Genomic DNA, 19123 nt, shown 5'->3' on the forward strand with positions numbered 1-19123 from the left:
TAATTTTTATCTTTATAACTAATATGATATTCAGTGAATGTACCGAGCAAAACGTTCACCACCTTTCATACGTTCACCACCTGTAACTCGATCAAGACATCTTGGTAATATTGTCGCCGTTGATTTTTCTTTAGAATCATCATCTAGTCAACCAAGTACTCCAATTCAAATTTTCGATTATCTATTTTTTGAACCCGACCTCATAATTGAGAACCTGGAGGATATTCAAGGACAATTCAGAGATTCTGAACCACTAATCATTCCTCCTGAATCACAAATCATTCATCCAGAGATTGTCGAGGAAGAAACCATTAAATCAGAATCCTCTAGTGATTCAGATTCAACAAATTCAATCATGGAAAATCAGGAACCTCTAAGTATGGAAGATCGAATGAGAGCTACACGCACGGGCCAAGGTCACGCCATTACTCAACCAGACATTAATGCGCCAAATTATGAAATCAAGGGACAAATCCTACACATGGTAACTAATCAATGCCAATTTAGTGGTACGCTGAAGGAAGATCCAAACGAACATCTTCGTACCTTTAATAGGATCTGTACTTTATTTAAAATTAGAGAAGTTGAGGATAAACAGATCTATCTCATGTTATTTCCCTGGACTTTAAAGGGAGAAGCCAAAAATTGGTTAGAATCGTTACCTGAAGGAGCGATTGACACATGGGATGTTTTAGTTGAGAAATTTCTTAAAAGATTCTTTCCGGCATCCAAAGCCGTGAGACTTCAAGGAGAAATTGTTACGTTCACGCAGAAGCCAAATGGAACTTTATATGAAGCGTGGACAAGATTTGGAAATTTGTTGAGAGGATGTCCTCAACATGGTTTAGACACTTATCAAATAGTACAAATATTCTACCAAGGATGCGATGTTGCTACACGAAAAGACATCGACACAGCAGCTGGTGGTTCCATTATGAAGAAAATTGCAACTGAAGCTCACAAAATTATTGATAACACTGCCTCCCACTCACATGAGTGGCATCAAAAAAAAGATATTGTTCGTTCATCTAAAGCGGCTAGAACCGATTCTAGCCATGACTTTGATTCCATTTCCGCAAAGTTAGATGCTTTAGAAAGACGAAAGGAAAAGATGACTAAGGATATTCACGCAATACGAATTAGTTGTGAGTATTGTGGAGGACCACATTTGACAAAAGATTGTCTCAATATTGAACAAACAATGGAACAAAGAGAGAATGTTTCATATATGAACCAAAGGACTGGAAATAATTATCAGAATAATTATCAACTGCCAAGACCAAACTACAATCAAAATCAGAATTATAACCGAAATGTTCCATACAACAATCAACAAGGTCCTAGTAATCAACAAGTATCAAATAATACTTACAACCAGTAAAGACCTATTTTTCCAAATAAACCACCACAAACCGATGATAAAAAGCCAAATTTAGAAGATATGATGTCAAAGCTAGTTGAATCTCAAACGTAAATTTTCACATCTCAGAAACAAACTAATGAACAAAATGCTCAAGAATTTAGAAATCAACAAGCTTCTATCCAAAATCTGGAACAAGAAGTGAGTAACCTAGCAAGGTTAATAGGTGAAAGAAAATCGGAGAGTCTACCTAGCGATACAAATGCTAACCCCCGAAATGAAACAACTAAAGCCATTACCACAAGAAGTGGTATTACACTCAAACCACCTGAAATACCTGTAATTTCTGATGACTCTATTCCCACTACACAGGCACCACAGCCTGAGCAAGAGAAGGAAACAGAACCGGTAGTTGAAAAGGTTAATGAAGATAATACAGTTAAGGCTAAATCTTATGTTAAACCATACCAACCACCGCTTCCTTACCCGAGTAAAATGAGAAAAGAAAGACTTGAAGCCGAGCAATCCAAATTCTTGGATATGTTTAAACAAATAAATGTAAATCTTCCTTTCATTTATGTGATTTCAGGAATTCCAAGATATGCTAAATTCCTGAAAGATCTAATCACAAATAGAAAGAAAATGGAAGAACTCTCGGCTGTTACTATGAATGCTAATTGTTTTGCAGTGCTGTTGAATAAACTACTAGAAAAATTATCAGATCCAGGAAGTTTAACAATTCCATATTTTCTGGGTAGTCTTAATTCAGTAGAAGCATTGGCAGACTTAGGTGCTAGTATAAATCTAATGCCATATTCATTATACGCTAAACTAGACCTTGGAGAATTGAAACCAACACGAATAAGCATACAACTAGCCGATCGATCAGTAAAATATCCTAGAGGGATAATGAAGAACATGCTAGTTAAAGTTGGTACTTTAGTATTTCCAGTAGACTTTGTTATTCTGGACATGGAAGAAGATTCTCGAGTTCCTCTCATATTAGGAAGACCATTCTTAAACACGGCTAAAGCAATAATAGACGTGTTCGGCAAGAAACTGACCCTAAGTATAGAGGACGAGAGTGTTACCTTTTCTATTGATAGAGCCATGCAACAACCACAATCTGCAGACGATACATGTTATTATATTCAAACTATAGATTCACATGCAGAATTGTTAGAAGAATTTCCAGAATTACAAGGAACAAGAGAATGTTCTTTAGGAGAAGGAGCTGAACTAATTGTTGAAGCTGAAATGTTAGTCACACTTATGGCTAATGAATACGAACCAACAACAGAAGAACTTCAAATGCTAAAAGAGGAAGACAGATATCGATACAAATCATCGATAGAAGAACCACCGATATTAGAGTTAAAGCCACTTCCAAACCATTTAGAATACGCTTATTTACATGGTGAATCTGAATTACCTGTAATAATCTCGTCTTCTCTTATGGAAAATGAAAAATCTCAACTCATTTCTGGGCTAAAAGCTCATAAACCAGCTATTGCATGAAATATTCAGGAGATTAAAGGCATAAGTCCTTCGTATTGCACACATAAAATCCTTATGGAAGAAGGTCATAAAACATATGTGCAAAGCCAACGAAGACTAAATCCAAACATGCAAGATGTTGTTAAGAAAGAAATTATTAAAATGCTAGATGCAGGTTTAATTTTATCCAATCTCTGATAGTCCATGGGTAAGCCCAGTTTAATGCGTACCTAAGAAGGGTGGCATGACTGTCATCACAAATGAAAAAGATGAGCTTATTCCTACTAGGACTGTAACAGGATGGCGTGTCTGTATTGATTATAGAAAATTAAATGACGCCACCAGAAAAGATCACTTTCCCTTACCTTTCATTGATCAAATGTTGGAAAGGGGCCGGAAATAGTTACTATTGTTTTCTTGACGGTTTCTCTGGATAATTTCAAATTCCAATTGCACCCGAGGACCAAGAGAAAACCACCTTCACATGCCCTTATGGTACTTTTGCTTACAAATGCATGCCATTTGGACTTTGCAACGCCCCTGCAACCTTTCAAAGGTGCATGATGGCGATTTTTCACGACATGATAGAAGAATGCATGGAAGTTTTCATGGATGAGTTTTCAGTCTTCGGTGATACTTTTAAAACATGTCTAGTTAATCTTAAACGAATGCTTATTAGATGCGAGCAATCAAATCTAGTACTTAATTGGGAGAAATGCCATTTCATGGTTAAAGAAGGCATCGTTCTTGATCATAAAATTTCAAAGGAAGGGATTGAAGTGGATAGAGCTAAAGTAGATGTAATTTCTAAACTTCCACATCCCACCAATGTTAGAGGAGTTAGGAGTTTTCTAGGGCATGCCGATTTTTACCGACGTTTCATAAAAGATTTTTCTAAAATTGTAACTCCTATGAATAAACTCCTTGAAAAGGATGCTTCATTCATCTTTTCCGATGAATGCATCAAATCTTTTAATATTCTTAAAGAAAAACTCACTAATGCTCCGATCATGATAACTCCAAATTGGAATCTACCATTTGAACTCATGTGCGATGCAAGTGATTTTGCAATGGGAGCCGGTTTAGGACAAAGAATTGAAAAACGATTTCAACCTATCTATTACGCTAGTAAGATGTTACAAGGAGCACAAACAAATTACACAATTACTGAAAAAGAACTCTTAGCTATTGTCTTTGCTTTTGATAAATTTCGTTCATATCTCGTACTAACTAAAACGGTGGTCTATACCGACCATTCTGCTCTTATATACCTATTTTCGAAACAAGATGCCAAACTACAATTTATCCGTTGGATGTTACTCTTACAAGAGTTTGATATTGAAATACGAGACAAAAGGGAGCAGAAAATCTCGCCGCTAATCATCTTTCTCGTCTTGAAAATCCTGAATTAGAAGTTCTAAATGAATAGGCCATACAAGATAACTTTCCTGATGAATATCTTTTGAAGATCAATTATAGTGAAATTCCATGGTTTGCAGACTATGCAAACTACTTAGTATGTGGATTCCTTGAAAAAGGATTGTCGTACCAAAAACGAAAGAAATTCTTTAGTGATATAAAACACTATTTTTGGGAAGATCCACATTTATTCAAAAGTTGTCCCGATGAAATAATACGCCGACGCGTATTCGGAGATGAAGCTAGTCAAATCTTAAACCATTGTCACACAGGACCAACAGGAGGGCATTATGGGCCTCAACTCACAGCAAGAAAAGTCTACGATGCTGGATTCTATTGGCCTACAATTTTCAAAGACGCACACCTTCTTTGTAAATCCTGTGATGCATGTCAAAGGGCCGGAAAAATAAGTCAACATGATGAAATGCCACAAAATGTCATTCAAGTATGTGAAGTATTTGACGTTTAGGGTATTGAATTTATGGGTCCATTTCCAAAATCTCATAATAATCTCTACATTCTCGTTGCCATTGATTATGTATCTAAATGGGCGAAAGCACAAGCTCTCTCAACTTACGATGCACGAGTTGTAGTCAATTCTTAAAATTTCTTTTTGCAAGGCTCGGAACATCGAAAGCTTTAATAAGTGATCGGGGTACTCATTTCTGTAATAATCAACTTGAGAAAGTTCTCAAAAGATATGGAGTAACTCATAAAATCTCCACTGCTTATCATCCACAAACAAGTGGACAAGTTGAAAATACCAACCGAGCTTTAAAACGTATTCTAGAAAAAACTGTAGGATCAAATCCGAAGGAATGGTTCATGAAATTGGAGGATGCACTCTGGGCTTTTAGAACAGCCTACAAAACTCCAATTGGAACCACACCTTTTAAACTCGTTTACGGAAAAGCATGTCACCTTCTAGTAGAAATTGAGCACAAAGCATTTTGGGCTTTGAAGACATGTAGTCTTGATTTACATGAAGCCGGACGCCTACGGTTAAGTCAACTAAACGAATTAGAAGAATTAAGACATGATGCATATGAGAATTCGTTAATCTATAAAGAAAGACGAAGAAATGGCATGATAAAAGAATTAGAAGTTCAAAAGAATTTAAGGAAGGAGACAGAGTTCTTCTTTTTAATTCACGATTCAAGCTATTTCCTGGAAAATTGAAATCAAGATGGTCTGGACCATTCATAGTCAAAAGAGTTTTCCCATATGGAACAATAGAGTTGATAAATTCAAATGGGATTGAATTTAAAGTTAATGGTCACAGAGTTAAACATTACATAGATAATCCAATGAAAGTTGAAGATGAAGTTAATCACAATTTCGACACCACAGCTAACTAAGTGTCGGGAGATTCAAACGTTTTAAAGGATAATATAATGCTGTCTAGAGTTAGATTTTCAGTTTTTGTTTAGTTCTCAAAAATAGAATCCGAATGGTCTTCCCCTAGCAGACCCTAAAGAACTAGTCTTCTCCCTCCATTCTGAATTTTTGTGTTTTTAGGTTTTACGAGATGAAGAATTCCTTTGATTTAAACCATGGTCTACTACTACACGCTATGATTACTAAACGTAATAATAACATTTTCCCAAGTGAACTGGTATCATTCATAAGAGGCAAAATGGACGAAGTAAGGATAGAACTCAGGAAAGATCATCATAAGATACATTTTGGTAAAGGAAAATCAAATTCCGCAACAAAAAGAAGAGCACGACACCTTGAAAGATGTCATAAATGCAGAAAATGGTCACATGAAGGGAAATGTTCGAACAATCAAACACATTCCAATTCTGAGTTCGTTACTCTATGCAGAGAAGGACCATTCATATGTTTAGAAGAAAAGTTATTGAAAAATTGAGGTTACGCTTATGTAGCAATGGAAAACCAAATCGAACGACTCTCCTATGAGTCGACTAAAGCAGGTCTCTGAGAATTCTATCTCACAGGTAAGTATGTACAGTTTTTATTTTATTTATTGCTTTTAACCTTTTGATAATAAACGCTGAATCATTCGCTATAAAGTATTAAATTGATATTCAATAAAATTAGATATAATAAACCGAAATTAATGATATCATACAAAAATTTATTACATCACTGCGAAATTTACCGTTTATTCATAAGGTATAAATATCTTTAATCGATCAATCCAAAATATTTCAAAAATTCGTCATGAGTAAAACTAGGTAAAATAGCCGAAATTACTTTACCCAAAAGAGGGACGTATATTTTTGTTAATATTTGATTGATTAAAGTGGGATAAAAGACCAAAAAGATTTTTATTTTTACCTTGTTTTTTAAATTAATAACTATATTATTTTTAAATGTAAATTTGTAAACTAATGTGTATAAATATTATTAATATTTATATGAAATTTTAATATGCATTTCAAATTTAAGTTTGGTGTGAATTTAAAAACAAAAATACACTTTATTTCATTAAGTTAAAAATTTGATATTTAAAATTCGTCGTGAGTTGAAAACTAGGTCGTTGAACCAAAATTGCTTTATCCGAGGGCGGGACGAGAAATTTTATTATCATTATTTTTAATTTTATTGATCTAAAGAATGCAAAAAACATTAAAAAACCCAAAATTCTTTGCTTTTAAAACAACGCTTTAAATGACAAATTTTAAAATTTTGTCGAGGGACGAACTAGGTAAACACACCGAAACGACCTCTTCCTAAATAAAAAGGAAAAACAAAATTTTAAATAAATCACTTATTTGTTATTATAAGTAAAAGGTTTTTATAAAAAAAAAGAAATTACACCACATGCGATCGCATGGGGTTTGCACTGGGTAACCATGCGATCGCATGGGAGCCCTGGTCTGGTCATATTGTTAAAATCCAGTCGACTGTCTGTTCCCATCACAATACACACACACAAGCACGAACAAACTCACACATAATCACCTTAAATCTTCAAATTAACACCAAATCATCCGAAATTTCTTGCTATACTCCGTTCCAATCATGCCTTTCTTCAGATGGGGGAGCAAAAAGGTAGAAATTTCACCCCTAAACTCCTAAATATCCTAATTTTTGTGATAATTACAATAAATTGCAATAATCCTAGTTTGATGATTTCTAGCTTAATTAGAGTTAAATTGTTAGTATATTATGCTTGTATAGCCTAGATTGATGCTATTTGTCATGATTTAAAGCCTTAAACTTCAAAATTTTTAGAAATCTAGGGTTTGTGTTCTTGAGCAAATTGGGACTTTTTGATATAAACAGGTTATGGCCAATTTTTATTATGAATTATTGCTAAATTAAGTAGTATAACATGTTTAGGTTGCTAAATGATCCAAACTTTGATCCTAAACATGATTTTTGAGCATCAAAGTGGACTTTTTAAGTCTAAAATTCATGAACTTGATTATTTTGATATGAATGCCATTTGAAACTTGTTTAATTGTTATTAATGGGTATTTTAACATGTTATTTGAATTGAATGCTTATGAACTTTGTACACCTTTTCATATATGCTTATTTGAAAATTTGTAGAATTGATAAAAATATGAAAATGAGTATAAGTTTAAATATGGATTAAACATGTTATTGTAATTATTTTAATTTGTTATTTTGCTAACACTAATACATATTTGGATGTACAAATTTTGTGTTTAATGTATTTTGCAGAGAAATACAGATATGGACGGTGCATCATCATCTAGACAACCTGAACAAGAACCCGATCAAGAACCACAACCGGAACCATAACATGAACAACAACAACATTATGATCAACACATGCTATATCATGAGCCGGAACCACTGTTTTACACTCATTATCGTCAATTTCAGCCTCACCAGAGGATTATGCACCCACTTATCGATGACCAACAGTTACATCCCAACCTAAGATTCAATCGTTGTTGGATAGAATACCCGAAATTTTACGAGACAGATCCTCTCATGGTAATTTGCACGGTGCCCTCCCCATTTTACGAGACAGATCCTCTCATGGTTAGGATAAGTCTGACCACTTGGCGACCCTGTTTGATGCTGAGGTCCGTGGATTTCCAGCTGATTTTCGAGAAACCTTTTCAAGGTTTTTTATAGACTCTACAATTGGTCTGGACGACAACTTCCTGACCTAAATCAAGAAGCGCGTGTCTTTTTCGGAAGACTTTACTTCCTTTTTATGAAGGAATTGATTCATCATGTAGAACCATCTTTCTTTCGAATATATTAAAGTAAATCTGGTAAAACTGATTAGTTTAGTCTAAAACAAAAGCACCTGCAATAACTTTACAAAAACATGTGATAGATAGTTTTTAATTGAATAACTTGGTACATTCTCCCCACTCTTGGCTTTTATTTATTTCTTTCTTTGCCTTTTTATTCTCCTATTTTCCATTTAAATGAATACAAGCATTTTAGGTTGTTTCTCAATTTATGTCCTTTTCGAGGTAACAATAATTTCGGTATTATCACCTAGTTTTATCGTTCATAAATATGTATAAACATGATTTTGAATTCATTTAGTTGAAAATTTTTCAAATTTTCACAAAATTTGGAAAATAAACCAAGTGCAAACCCGAGAGAATTTATAACCCTTCCCTACACTTGAGATCATGCAATGCCCTCATTTGCATGAAATCAGACTATAATTATAAATTCATGAGGGTGTTTAGTGTAGAAAAGTGATTAAAAATACCCAGTTTGTAATTACTAAGCTCGTCGAATGATAGATGGCGCGCCTCATCGTTCATTCCTATTGTTGTTTTATCACACATGTTTTTCATCAAAAATGGTTGCTTTTCTGAACCGTTTGCTAATTTTTGAAAATGCGTCTTTTACCCTAGTTTATCATGCATTTTTATTAACGAGTTATGCACTAACCCGAACCAAGTATTTAACGTTAAGTGGGGTTAGACTTCCCCACACTTAGCTGATGATATGTGAAGTCGGTAGAATAAGTTCCACGAATTAGAATAGTGAGACAGTTATTTACATCTCGGTTGGTGTATAATATATCAATGGGTTTAAAGTTTAGACTTACCCGATCGTCACTACTTAATTCTTTTTTAAGTGTAGCTTTTAGTAAATGGATATGTCTCTTTTCTGGTTCTTGGTCAAATGGATCGATATACACCGACATACATACTTTTATAGGGTGGACAATTCCTAACATTTCCTTCTGTTCATTCTCAGGATCAAAGTTATTACCTCTATTAACCAATTGGGTGAAATTCGAGGTGTCAATATCTATTACAGCTCGTAGTTCATCTTCGGTAGATGACTCGTCTATTGAGAATATTAGGTTGGAAGGTTGTGGAATGGTGAATGTCAGGATCGAAGCAATTTCTTCTTCTTTAACGGTTCTTATCGGTCCCACCACTTTGATTTCAGGGGTAGAATTTTCAACGTTATCGTTTTTCCAAGAGTACCAATTTGTCATCCTTACTTCTTCTTCATCCATTGATGGATCGATGATTTCGTCGGTAGAGGCGAATGTGTCGGTATATTATGAAATTGGTAAAACTGAATAAAAAGTATCATCGGGATAATTGGTGATTTCGGAGCTCTCGAATTAACAAAATTCGATGATATGAGATTTTCTTGCACATGACTCCTCAGATCAACAGGTGTGTAGTCTGATAGAGTTTCAGATTGCCTATTTGCAAACTCTCTCAGTTGTTCATTTTGAGCGTCAAATTCTTCGAGTTTGATTTTCATATAATCTAATAAATTTTCAAACACATAATTTTCCTCGTCCTCTGGTTGTTGAATTTGGATATAATCTTGGGAATAATCCCAATTTGAATCTTCATAATCATTCCATTCAGGTTCCATGGGTGCATAATTTTCTATAGGAATGTAATAATAACATTCCCATGTTGAATGATAATCTCCACAGATTTCACAACCAGTTATTGTTTCATTATTTGTGATCCAAGTTTGACCGAACGAATTTTCATCAACACTCGTTTGAGAGTATTGATTTAATTGATTTTGCATGTCAGAAAGAGTTTCCAACATATTCTCGAAATTTTTCATAATACACTTATTACTAAATTTTAGCTACAATGTGGTGCATTAACTAATTATCCTATTAGTTATAAAACTAAAAATTATATAAGTTATCAAATTAATAGACTTTTCTGATTTTGTCCACGTTTCGAATAGCCAATAGATGCAGCAGGTAGCCAGGACCCTTTAAATCGGAAGCCCACAACTCGCCACTAACAAATCCAACTATTACTACGAACCAGAAAATCGAGTGTCTATCAATTTAATTGCTTAAAATAATTTTTTGCCGAAATTTAAAAAAATAAAGAAAATTCTATGTCCTAAAAACTAGAGCGTAGAAATGAAAAAGAAAAACAAGCGCGTCAAAAAAAAAAAAAAAAAAAACAAGAAGTCGAAACACAAACGTCGAAAAACAAAAAGTCGAAAAATAATAATAAGAAAGTAAAGCGTCGAAACTTAAAAGTCTAAAAACTAAAAATTAAAAATTGCGTCTAAAGGTATTAAAGCTTAAAAGGAATTCTATATCCAAAACGGCAATAACTTAATTAGGCACTAAAATCTAAAAACTGCGTCGCAAAATTCTAAAGCGCCTAAATCTTAATCTAAAGAAAAAACACTTAAGGGATTTTACGACAAAGCTTAAAAATCTAGGAATATAAAAATAACTATGGCAAAATGAAATTTAAAACTAATAACGAACGACAATTATATAAATCACGAATTAAACAATAAAAACGATATAAATATAAAAAGAAACTAAAGTTATAAAAATACAATTTTTATAAAAATATTATTTTTATATTATTATTTTATAAAAGTATCAAATTATAATAAAAACTTAATTAAAACTAATTAATTAAAACTAAAAACTAAAATATTAAATAATTAAAACCCTAATTACTAATTAATTATAATTATTAAAATTAAACTCTAACCCTAAATTGATGTCTGCTGATGATCAGAGCTGTCCCATCATCTCATGCGATTGCATGAGCTGAGGGTTATATATCCATGCAATCGCATGGCCCAGTGATCCAGGAAATGTATTGGGCTGTTACAGTATCGTGGCCTGATTACTAATTTTAATTAATTTTTTTTATTTTATTCACAAAATAAATAAAGAAAAGATTTATATAAATTAAAATAGACTTATAAATTAAAATCTAAAAATAAAAATACTTGTTAATTTTATATATAAAATCTTAAAAATATATTTTTTTTCTTTTTATAATATTTTTAACTGTTATTATAAATATAAAATACTTTTACGAAATAAGAAATAATATATTTTTATAAAATATAGTTTTGATAAAATATAGCGTTTTTCACCGAGTCGCCGGCAGCGGCGCCAAAAACTTGATGTGTGCAGCGGTGTATACGAAATAGATTATATTTTATTACAAAATACTATTAAATACGATATAATTTACACAAGTTATTTATTTATTTATAGAATATACCTAAACCTTGCTATAACACTTATGGGCAGTGTACCTAATCGTAGAGTAGTGTAGTTTTTAGTAAGTCCGGTTCGTTCCACAGGGAGCTAGTGATTACGTACTATATTTTTAACAACTATATATATATATATATATATATATATATATATATATATATATATATATATATATATATATATAAAGTAGTAATATTATTATAAAAGGGGGGTTTACCGTTTAATGATCGGTTTGTCAATTTTAAATAAAGCGTAAAGATAAATGAAGATAATTAAAATGCGTAAAATAAATAACAATATTTAAATAACGATATATAAATTTGCGAATAATAAAATGACAGTAATTAAAAGTACGAGGAAATATAAAAAGAAAATAATTATGCTTATTTAAACTTCCGTAATCATGATATTTGGCGTTTTGATTTTAATTTATTACCCTGGGTTAATTGTCCTTTGTCCTGGTTTATTTGAAACCTATCTGGTTTTTGCCCATAATAGTCCATCGATCGTAATTATAAAATGCTCGTCAAATTAACCTTATTTCTGAAGTCAAATATTCCAACTAATTGGGGACTTAAACTGTAACAAGGTCTTAATACTTTGTTAATGATTACGCCAGGTTATCGACTGCGTGTAATCCAAGATTTTAATACTTTATTAACAATTACACCAATTACCCTTGAATGTAATCCACTCCTGTTTTAATGAGTCCATTGACTATTAATCCATCCCCGTGTCCGGTCAAATGAACAATTATTCGTATTTATAAATATCCCGCTCACCGTACCCAGTCAAGCGTACATGGTTATATATAAATACGTCAAATTATAAATCTCTATATTAAATTAACGAGATATAATTTAGTTAATATAAATCCCATTAATAGCCCATAGTCCAATTTCCACAAGTGTCGGTCTTTTGTCCAAACCTCGATTATGGTCCAATGCCCAATAACTCCGTCTTTAATATTTAGTCCAACATCATGATTACTTCGGCTCAAATAAGCATAATAATAACTTAAGTACGATACATAATTAAAAAGGGAGAATTTAGCTTACAGTGATTATTAATCGCGTAGTGTTACAGGGACAGAGTTCCGACTTTAAAACTCGTAAAATAACCGTTACATAACCCAAACTAACCTAATATAAAACTAAACAATATTATATATATATATATATATATATATATATATATATATATATATATATATATATATATATATATATATATATATTATTACAGAGGGAGTATAGATATATGATATATGTGTGTGTAAACTCGTCGAAATTCGTTGCAATTTATAGACCTGGCCTGCCTTTTGTGCCCATGCGATCGCATGGATTTAACTCTTCCTGGCCATGCGATCGTATGGCCAGCCTGTCCAGCACCAATTGAGTTTAAAACGTGGGCTGCTGTGATTTAAAATAATATATAATTATATATATATAATTTTATATAGTTATATATATTATATTATATTCTTGTGTATAGTAGACTTGTAATATTAGCTCCGTTGAGTCGCGCGTTGATGCTCGGTTTATGTCTCAGTTCTGGATTTTTGAACATCCTTTCGTACGCGTAGATATCTTGTACTTTGTGTTTTGCAATTTGTAATTTGCACAAAAAATTATTTTCCTTAACTCCCAAAATCCGCGTAAGTCTTTAACTCACTTTTAGTGGCACTTTTGAGTGCACTATGGCTTTAGTGGCACTTTTCTGGCTTTAGTGGCACTTTTTCTTCAATTCTTTAATCTTCGTGCTTCATTTTCCCATTTATTTATTTAAACGATTACAACTTAAAAATATAATAATTACAACTAAAAACTTTACATATTGGGATGATATTGCGACTAAATATATGTTCATTTAGAACACTAAATATCACTATATTGCAAGATCTTAAGTGTGGGAAGAGATTAAATTCTTTCGGTTTTAAACATTTGACTTACACACTTGATTTAATATTCACCGTTAAATTTTAACTAGTAAAGCAGTAGTTGTATTAGAATCTAGTGCTCTCTGATAATAAAGAACAACCCTAGTCTTATATACTAACTACCCACTTCTAGTAGAATTTTTTTAAAAAAATTCAACTAAATGAACTCAAAATCATGTTTATACATATTTATGAATGATAAAACTAGGTGTTAACACCGAAATTATTGTTACCTCGGAAAGGACATAAATTGAGAAACAACCCAAAACGCTTGAATTCATTTAAAATGGAATAGAAGAGAATAAAAAGGCAAAGAAAGAAAATTAAAAGCCAAGTGTGGGAAATATTTACCAAGTTATTTAGAACATATATCACATATTTTTGTATAAATAATTGAAGATACTTTTGTTTTGGACGATATTAATTAGTTTTACCCAGTTTATTGTAATATAAATGGAATTTAAAAGGAAGTAAAGTCTTCCGAGAAAAAGACACGCGCTTCTTGATTTAGGTCAGGAAGTTGTCGTCCAGACCTATTTTAGAATCTACGAAAAACCTTGAAAAGTTTTCTCAAAAATCAGCTGGAAATCCACGGACCTCAGCATCAAACAGGGTCGCCATGTGGTCAGACTTATCCTATCCATGAGAGGATCTGTCTCGTACAATGGGGGTACCGTGCAAATTAGATTATAAGACTAATGAATCAGATCACCAGAAAGGATAATCTCCTTAAAAGATTATAAATCAGCATTTTAAGACTGATATTACTCAATCCTTGAGATTGACCTTAAAGATTGAGAACTCAAACTCATGGAATTCGATGATATCTAAACTCGAGCTTGAACGAGAAAATATTTTGATCAAATTATAAACCGATTTGTTTTCTGAAAACATATTTTCAATGCGTTCATTACCATTGAAAGTAAAATCCAAAGAATTCATCGGAATTCATTAGGTCACCTGAACCAAATCGGGTGTCAACCGTAAGAACGGTGGATGCATAGCATGGTCGAAGATAGGACCTTGTGCCAGACCGAAAAACTATAGGGTGATTTTTGCTATTGCTCCTACAAAGGATAGTAATTGCATCCGACACGTTGTGGACCATAATCAAAAGCATGTCAGTAGACATTGCCTTAACAGTTGCTTGTCCAACGCTTTCCTTTACAATCGGACGGTAGTTTACTAAAAGGTAATTTACGAAACAAGTAAACTGGACGTGTTGCTTTCCTAATACAAGGTTAGCAAGTGGGTGACACAAAATTGCAAGTTTTGAGCTAAAATTTTCAAATCTGAAACCCACAAAAACATTTTGCAAACACCGGTGAAGGGTTATTCCGGAAAACTTATCTAGGGTAAAAGCTAGAATGTATTTTTAAAAGATCAAATGTTTTCATAAAGATCCAATTTTCTAAAGGATCTAAATTTTTATAGTCATGTGGGATTGTAAACCACAACGTTGCTATCATTTTTCATACCGCCGTATTAAAATCACTGATGTACAAAGTGTGAAGAATAAAGAAGTGATTCTAGTAAAGTTATATTCAAGTTCTATATTGCTTGAGGACAAGCAACGCTCAAGTGTGGGAATATTTGATAATGCTAAAAACGAACACATATTTCATAGCTTTATCCTTCAAGAAAGACAAGCTTTTAGTTGCAATTGTTCTATTTACAAGTGATATTCATTTAAATATTAAAAGGTGAAAACAAAAGATAGATTCGACGATTTGAAGACGCAATCGACCAAAATGCTAAAAAGTACAAAGTACAATCCAAGTGGTTCAAATTATTGCTGAGAAACGTCTAAAAATTACAAGAGTACAAGCCGCAAAACGCAAAGTACACGATATTAAATCGTACGAAAGGACGTTCGAAAATCCGGAACCGAGACATAAGCCGAGTATCAACGCGCGATGCAACGGGCCTAAAATTACAAGTCAACTATGCACAAAAATATAATATAATATATATATAATTATATAAAATTATATATATTATATTATATAATAAATAAATCAAGAGCCACCCACGTTTTGGAAGCATTTGATGCTGGAAAAGTAGGCCATGCGATCGCATGGCCTGGAGGTGTTATTCCCATGTGATCGCATGGAGTGAAGTACCTGGCCACATCTATAAATTCAGCAATTTTCGAACGAATTGTGTACAACTTCATCAACTAATATTCACTCTCTCTCAATATATTTATATTTATATTTTATAATTATAATTTAAATATTAAGTTAATAATAATAAGGTTATAGTGTCGAATTTTTTAAGGTTTTGTAAGTCGAAACTCTATCCGTGTAACGCTACGCGATTAATACTCATTGTAAGTTATGTTCAACCTTTTTACATTAATGTCTCGTAGCTAACTTATTATTATGCTTATTTAAGCCGAAGTAATCGTGATGTTGGACTAAATATTAAGACGGGGTTATTGGGCTTTGGACCATAATTGGAGTTTGGACAAAAGACCGACACTTGTGGAAATTGGACTATGGGCTATTAATGGGCTTTATATTTTTTTAACTGAATGATAGTTCGTTAATTTAATATATAGATTTACAATTTGACGTATCTATAAATACTAATAATCGTTCATTTGACCGGACACGGGATTGAATTAATAGTCAATGGACTCATTAAAACAGGGGTGGATTACATACAAGGACACTTGGTGTAATTGTTAATAAAGTATTAAAACTTTGGATTACACACAGTCGATAACCTGGTGTAATCATTAACAAAGTATTAAGACCTTATTACAGTTTAAGTCCCCAATTAGTTAGAATATTTGACTTCGGGCATAAGGGTAATTTGACAGGGACACTCGCACTTTATATTTATGACCGATGGACTATTATGGACAAAAACCAGATGGACGTATCAAATAAACCAGGACAAAGGACAATTAACCCTTGGTAATAAACTAAAATCAACACGTCAAACATCATGATTACGGAAGTTTAAATAAGCATAATTTCTTTATTTTATATCTCATCGCACTTTTATTTATCGTCATTTTATTTATCGTACTTTTAATTACTGCACTTTTATTTATCGCATTTTTATTTATCGTCATTTACTTTACGCTTTAAATTAAGTTATTTTTAATATTTTGCATTAGGAATTAAAATCGACAAACCGGTCATTAAACGGTAAAACCCCCCTTTTATAATAATAATAATACTACTTATATATATATATATATATATATATATATATATATATATATATATATATATATATATATATATACAAATATAGTTTAAAATAAATATAGCGTTAATCTTAGCCAGCTCCCTGTGGAACGAACCGGACTTGCTAAAAACTACACTATTCTACGATTAGGTACACTGCTTATAAGTGTTGTAGCAAGGTTTAGGTATATCCATTCAATAAATAAATAGATAACTTGTGTAAAATTGTATCGTATTTAATAGTATTTCATAGTAAAATATAATCTATTTCGTACTACACCTCGCACACATCAATGCATATGAAAATTCGTTAATCTATAAGGAAAGAACGAAGAAATGGCATGATAAAAGAATCAGAAGTTCAAAAGAATTTAAGGAAGGAGACCGAGTTCTTCCTTTCAATTCACGATTCAAGCTATTTCCTGGAAAATTGAAATCAAGATGGTCTGGACCATTCATAGTCAAAAGAGTTTTCCCATACGGAACAATAGAATTGATAATAAAAATGGGATTGAATTTAAAGTTAATGGTCACAGAGTTAAACATTACATAGATTGTTCGATGGAAGTTGACAATGAAGTTAATCACAATTTCGATACCACGGCTAACTAAGTGTGGGGAGATTCAAATGTTTTAAAGGATAATATAATGCTGTCTAGAGTTAGATTTTCTATTTTCGTGTAGTTCTCGAAAATGGAATCCGAATGGTCTTTCCCCAGCAGACCCTAAAGAACTAGTCTTCTCCTTCCACTCTGAATTTTTATTTCTTTTAGGTTTTACGAGATGAAAAATTCCTTTGATTTAAACCATGGTCTACTACTACACTCTATGATTACTAAACGTAATAATAACACCTTCCCGAGTGAACTGGTATCATTCATAAGAGGAAAAATGGACGAAGTAAAGAAAGAACTCAAGAAGAATCATAATAAGATACATTTTGGTAAAGGAAAATCAAAATCCGCAACAAAAAGAAGAGCACGACACCTTGAAAGATGTCATAAATGCGGAAAATGGTCACACGAAGGAAAATGTTCGAACAATCAGACACATTTCAACACCAAGTTCGTTACTTTATGCAGAGAAGGACCGTTCATATGTTTTGAAGAAAAGTTATTGAAAATTCGAGGTTACGCTTACGTAGCTATGGAAAACCAAATCGAACGACTCTCTTATGAGTCAACTAAAGTAGGTATCTGAGAATTCTATCTCACAAGTAAGTATGTACAGTTTTTATTTTTTTATTTATTGATTTTAACCTTTTGATAATAAACGCTGAATCGTTCGCTATAAAGTATTAAATTGATATTCAATAAAATTAGGTATAATAAACCAAAATTATTGATATCATACAAAAATTTAATTCATCACTGCGAAATTTATCGTTTATTCATAAGGTATAAATATCTTTAATCAATCAATTCAAAATATTTCAGAAATTCGTCAGGAGTAAAACTAGGTAATATAGCCGAAATTACTTTACCCAAAAGAGGGACGTATATTTTTGTTAATATTTGATTGATTAAAGTGGGATAAAAGACCAAAAAGATTTTTATTTTTAATTATAATTTTACCCTATTTTTAAAATTAATATATAACTATATTATTTTAAATATAAGTTTTGTAAAAGTAATGTATATATTAATAATATTTATATGAAATTTTATGCATTTTAAATTTAAGTTTGGTGTGAATTTAAAAACAAAAATGTACTTTATTTCATTAAGTTAAAAAATTTGATTTTTAAAATTCGTCGTGAGTTGAAGACTAGGTCGTTGAACCAAAATTGCTTTACCCGAGGGCGGGACGAGAAATTTTATTATCATTATTTTTAATCTTATTGATTTAAAGTATGCCAAAAACATTTAAAAAAACTCAAAAATCTTTGCTTTTAAAACAACGCTTTAAAAATGACAAATTTTAAAATTTTATCGAGGGACGAATTAGGTAAACGTACCGAAACGACCTCAATCTAAAAAGAAACAAAATTTTAAATTAATTAATTGTTTTATAAGTGAAAGGTTTTATAAAAAAAAAATTACCATACCCCATGCGATCGCATGGGATTTACACAGCTAACCCATGCGATCGCATGGGCTGGGAAAACAAGACAGAATCATAAGTTCCAGCGAGCTGCTCTGCCTTCCACTTTTACACACGCATATATACGAACACTCTCAAATTTCACCATTTTTCACTAAAATTCACAAAATTCGTTGTTATAATCCGCTTTAATCATGCCTTTCTTCAGA

The 19123-nt window shown here is 32.2% G+C and overlaps 1 non-coding gene across 1 annotated transcript; it reads right to left on the reverse strand.

The window, feature by feature from the left end:
• Positions 1–739: 739 nt before the first annotated feature.
• On the reverse strand, positions 740–846 carry LOC139879252 (small nucleolar RNA R71). The gene has a single exon (XR_011770105.1). It is a non-coding gene; the product is annotated as a small nucleolar RNA R71 (small nucleolar RNA).
• Between the last annotated feature and the right edge of the window lie 18277 nt (positions 847–19123).

This window comes from Rutidosis leptorrhynchoides, chromosome 11 (assembly GCF_046630445.1).
Source record: "Rutidosis leptorrhynchoides isolate AG116_Rl617_1_P2 chromosome 11, CSIRO_AGI_Rlap_v1, whole genome shotgun sequence".
NCBI lineage: Eukaryota > Viridiplantae > Streptophyta > Magnoliopsida > Asterales > Asteraceae > Rutidosis > Rutidosis leptorrhynchoides.